Here is a 6,188-nt window from a genome sequence, read left to right on the forward strand (position 1 = left end):
GTTGCTCTAGGAACCCAAAATCGCACAGTAATATATCGTATCTATTATAAGGTAATGACTACCGTAGCCCCAAATGCTAAGGTTATAGATCCTCGAGGTCAAACTGTTTATTTTTAGGCCACTATTGAAAGGTCGCAAGTTTTTGTGCCTCGATGTATCAGATGGTCAAAAATTAACCTTCTTGACTCTTGGACCTAACCTCTGTGGCTCAACCTCAGCCGCCCATCAGGACTTATCCATCTTGCATCACCCAGCTCCCAACCGGTGATGTTGAAATTACTTTTGATCGTAGACTCGACAATTCTCGTAGATCTACCTCTTCAGTAATTTCTTCTTCCTCTAAATATCCAACATTTCAAGCACCATCTCGTGCTTCAACGTTTAGAGTTCAGAGTGAGAATTTTGATGGTATAATAAATCTACAGGATACAAATCGGACTCCTTCTCAAGTTAATCAACCTGTCTATGGTCCTTTTCAACGACAACCTTCCCAGGCTAATAATCAGCCTCCTCTTGCTCCTATCGATATGGAAAATGGGTCCTCTTCTCCATCTCTCTCTAATATGCAAGCCCCAATCGGATGCTTCATATCACTGAAGAACCCAAATTCTAGATCAATAAGCGATTCCTTATTCAGGAATATAAGTCCGTTAGGAATGCTAGAAAAATAAAGATTTTTGAAGAACACTATTCCAACCCTCAATGGCAAAAGCTCCATGAAAAATGGGTTTCTCACATGGAAACTCATCAAATAAATCTCCCATTCTTCCAGTGGTTAAAAATATATCTTCTTGAGAAATCATCCAACCCTCCACAGGTTAATGAGATCAAGAAGGTAACAACCACTTATATTTCTAAAGATGGAACAGAAATTGAGTCTGTTCACCCTCCTTTCCAAGTCTTAAAAGTAGGTACAAATCAAATGGCTGATCCTCTTAAAACATCAAGTAATACTTCATCTCTATTGACTGAATTTCATCTTAGTCAAGTTGTTGAACAGAATAACCTTACTAACTTATGTCTTCAGTCTTTAGGAAGCCAGACTGATCATATAGAGACGATTGTAGACTCCTTAAAGGCCTCTACTCCGTCTACTTCCCATGCTAAAATTGAGCATATTAATAAAGCCATTTGGCCAACCTTTGCTTCTCAACCCAGAAGTAACCAAAAGCCAGCCCCCGCTTCTCAACCTAGAAGCAACCAGTCTGCCCTTTTTAAACCTCCTCCAATTTTGGATATTCCAAAAAGAAAGACTGAGTCCACTATGTTAAATGAACTTGTAAGTCGTCTTGGTCAACTACAGGTTTCTAAGGACAAATAAAAACAGGCTATGACTCTTTCTCTAGCAGAACCTTCTGATTATGAAATAGAACTTGCTAAGAAAGAATTCCAGTCTATGCTACCTCAACAGGCAGCAGTTCCTGAGCATTTCCTCAGCTAAATCAAGTCATGAGGAAAGCTCACAAAGTTATGCCTACCACTCCGACAAATTACTATTACCCTCGACCTTCTCCTGTCAATCTTCAATTTGAAGTTGAAGGAGAACCTGCTAATTTCCCAATTGATGGTAATGCAATTATGGAGTGGAATATTGATGGTTTATCTGAATACCAAATCATCAACCTCCTTAAGCAAATGCTTATGTATGCCACATCGGTTAAACTAAATCAAGCATCTGACTCTGATGTTGCTAAAATGATAGCAACTGGATTTTTCGGCCAACTTCATGATTGGTGGGATTTTTATCTGTCTGAAGAAGTTAGACAACAAATCATTAATGCTGTGACCAATGTTCCGTAACAAAAGACTGAACAACTCGCTGATGGTAATTTTGCCCAGCGTACTGTTTACATCAATCAAGAAGATGCGGTTAATACTTTGGTTTACACTATAACTCTTCATTTTGTTGGACCAGTTGAAATTTTAGCTAATCAAACAAGAGAACAATTAATGAATCTCTGTTGTCCTACACTATCTCATTATAGATGGTATAAATATGTTTTTTTTGCTAAAGTCTTTACTCGGGATGACTGCAACAATTCCATATGGAAAGAGAAGTTCATCTCTGGTCTACGTCCTTTATTTGCTCAAAAGGTTAGGTATAGACTTAAAGCAAAGCATAACGACACTATTCCCTTCGAGCAATACACCTACGGGGAATTAGCTGCTGAAATATGCAATGAAGGTCTTCAACTCTACACAGACCTAAAACTTAAGAAACAACTGTCGAAAGAGAGACAAGCTGGATTCCGAGAACTTGGCGACTTCTATGAGCAGTTTGAGCTAGCCTCAGAAGAAGAGGATCTCCTTGAGCTGGTTCTAAAGTATGAAGCCATCGTTGAGAGGTTCGAGTCAATAAGGGTTTCGGTCAATATATCCTACTGTCGATCCCGCCTACTGTCAAATCTATTTCGCCTTCAAACGCCTATCCACAGCAACATGGCTGAGTACGACTTTGGTGTAGGTCGACATGACTTGGGTGTAGGTCTATACGACAATGGTGAAACACTACTAACTTAATGGTACTTACGACTTTGGCACCTTGTAACTTGGCTATGATACCATTTGATACCAAGGATCGAAGGAGGTCGGATTTAGGCAGCAAGGAAAGCAATCAAGCAAAAAACTTGCCTTTTCTTAGATTGGAGTTCAGCAAGGTTTATGGTTTCTTCGTTTAGAAGCTGAGAAAAATAGATAGGATCTTGAGGATAATAAAACAAATAAAATTCAATATAGGAAGAAGAAATATCTAACAAAGCATGTTGTTCTTTTGACTTTCTAATTGCAAACATAATACATGAGAAATGAAATTAGAAGAAAGCAAACTTACATATGATCAGATGTATTACAGATTCAGACCAGAACTTTTGAAGATAGCACTCAAAATTACAAATCACACTCAAGAAAACTCTTATAAGATATCTAACAGAAGAAAATTTTCGTAGTATTTTTCGTGGTGCCTTCCAAGAATGAGGAGCTCTCCTTTTATAGATGGCGGACACCAAATTTCAACAAATTGTGGTTGAAGGATGCTGACGGGCCTTGATGGAGATGGCATCGAATGGGCATCCAACCAACCGAGTGTGACATTTGAACAGCCTAAAGACAAGGTGTTCTTGTCATAAAGAAGGTACACCTAATAAAGTGTGGGTCTTTGTCGAAAACTGATAAGCTTCAGCTGAAAGTTATATTGTCCGTAGTCCAGGTGTGTGACTGAAAATAAGCCACGAAAAGATTCTTTGGCATTCCACGTGGGAGGACTCACTGTTTTCCAGAAGAGTCTTAGTAAGATGAATTATCAAAGTGTTCACTTGTGACACTCAATATAATGTGCTTATAGTGCTGCGTTACGTATGCCAAGACGTCAGTCTGACTAGAGTGGCACTAGGTGTGGATGCTTGACACCTGGCAAGAATCAGAATGGTGTGTCTGATTATCACGGCACTGGGTTATGGTGCAGTGAGACCTCTTGTACCCTCGGGTTTTTTTTTTTAGTAAAATAGACCTTAATAATCAAGCCGTTGAGCGCATTGATTGCCATCATCCGAAGGAAGAAGAGTTGAGGATGAGGATGAGGATGAGTATGGAGCAGGATCGTCGAATTGAAGATTAAACCCGATAGTTGTGAGAATACGCTCCTGGATCTGCTCATCAGAAAGATACGGAAGACGACGCCGAGCAGCTTGAAACATGTTATAAAAAGGCGTCTGAGCTATCGTTGAAGGAGAACGTGCAAGGGGAAGATCGGCACCGATGCCTCTTTTAGGCACAAATCGTGAACCCGTTAATGGTGAAATGTCAAATTTATCCCACCATTTTACAGAAATATGACGTTCTAAATGAGGAACATAATTCCATTCTTCGAACTCATCAGTAGTCATCTGGTATTTTCATTGAAGGATCCAGGGTACTTCGTATAGGATAAAGAATTGAACGAAGAGAGCCTGAGAGTCCAGAGGCTGATTGAATTCTTTAAACTTGGTGACTGACTGCTAAAGAGCTATTGGGAGGAACTCTACTGGAGGGGGTCCCCATGTATAGAACCATTGGAGAAACCAGTTCGGCACACCTGATAAGGTGCGTTGAAGTCAGAACTTCACGAACCAGGAGTGTGTTTCATGATCATTCTGATATAAGAATATCATGTCCCAAGCTTTTAACATAATTTGCATAATCATATGACCTGAGTTTAAGGCCGGTGACATCATGGAATTCGCGTTTGAATGAGGGCGAAGATCCTCATTCACGATCCCTAATGATTTGTAATATATTGAGCTTGGAATAAGCCCTATCATGAGCGGATCTATAGCAGTGCTGAATTTGAGCACTCTGAGTTTCCTCAAGAATTCTTTCATAGAAAAAACGAGTTTTATCGCTAGTGGATGGATAAAGGTGATTATGGAGGTAAATGATGGCAATTTCGGATGGAGTGTGGCGAAGATGGATGGATTCAATGGGGATTACTGGAATAAAATTTGTTTTTATGAAGGGAGAGTTGTTAACAACCTTTAAGGTTGAGGCAGGTGATGGAGACTGTGATGAAAAAGGAGTGGGATGATCTTGGAGTTGCCTAGAGGATGTTGAGGCAACATCTTTGTTTGGAGAGGCAGGGACGATGGCCTTTTGCTTAAGAGCCCTGCAAAAACTCTCGAGTTAAAAAGTCAGGTAGACTGTCAGTATCACCTTCAATGAATTCAATACTAAAATAAAAAACAGAGTAGCGACTACCATCGAGCAAAGATCTGTTTTGAAGCCAAATTCTTGACATCTTTCTCAAGGACATCTTTAGCCACTTTACAGTCCACACGAACCAAAAAATGTTGATTAAGAAGATCACTTTCAAATTTGGTTATACGCAAAACAAGTGAAAGAATCTCCTTGTTTATTGTAGAATACTTTTGTTGAGTGGAATTCCAAGTACCAGAAGTAAAACGTACTAAAACTTCTATGCGAAGGTTAGGACATTTTTGCTTCAAGATACCATCGTATTCGAATTCGGATGTATCTGTCTCAACAATCTTAAAACAATCTGGTCGTGCTAAACTTAAGCACGGAAGTTCTTTAGCTTTAAGCATGATTTTGCGGACAGAATCAGTATGTACAGTTGTCCATGGTTATGGCTGTTGTTTAAGCCTATTGAACAAAGGTTTGGTGTCCTTTGCTAAATCCTTATAGAACTCGGCAATATAGTTTAGGCTACCAAGAAACCTTTAGAGTTGAGTCTTATCTATTATTTAATCAGGAAATTTATCTGCAAACTGAATAACTCATTCTATGGGATGATTGATCCAAATGAGATGTAATGTCCCTAGAATCGAACTTTAGTTTGAAATAAACTTATTTTCTTTGCAGAAACAACAAGTCCTGCTTGACGAATAACAGAGAAGAAAAGATTTAGATCATAGTTGTTACGGCGCCAAGGCGAACCAAGGCGGTGGAGGGTTGTCTAAGCACTTAGGTGAGAAGACGCATGCCTTAAGGTGAACAAGGCGACCAATTGTTATTTTTTATTTTTCCTATTTTCTAACATTGTTTAGTAAGCTATATACACCTTGTATCATAAAAAATCAAGATTAAGCAACATCAAGTCATTAAAAATCAACATTTAGCCATATTAAATCAAAAAAAAAATAACATTAAGACATATTAAGTTATAAAAAATCAAAATTTAGAGAAATGCTCTGGTTCTATAACAAGTTTGACTGGTCAAATGATATTATTTTTATATGAGACTTTTTGTATCAGTTATAATATAAAACCAGCTTTCCAACAAGTCTAAGATTACTTAAATCTAAATTGTAATGACAAATTTATGCTCCGGTCAAACTTATTTTTAAGTGCGCGAATGCTGTTAAAATCTCCTGAATGAAAATAATTTTATGGATATCAAAACAAAAAATTATTTTACCAGACTTTTGGTTTTTAGCAATGTTTTAATATGATAGAATTTATAAAATTTTCATAATCGAGAAAAACTCCAGCATTTAAAAGTTGAAAATCGCCCCTATAACCAAAATCCAGTTTTTCTTCTTGGACTGGGGGGTTGACTTTTTATCCTTTTGGAATTTGATTTTTAAACTATTTTTATTGGATTCAAATAGGGGGTATTTGCTTTTTTATGAATAATATCTTAAGTAAATGAAATAACAAATATAAAAATCATTTACTTAAATGATATTTGGCACAAA

Source organism: Macadamia integrifolia, chromosome 6 (genome assembly GCF_013358625.1).
Source record: "Macadamia integrifolia cultivar HAES 741 chromosome 6, SCU_Mint_v3, whole genome shotgun sequence".
Lineage (NCBI taxonomy): Eukaryota > Viridiplantae > Streptophyta > Magnoliopsida > Proteales > Proteaceae > Macadamia > Macadamia integrifolia.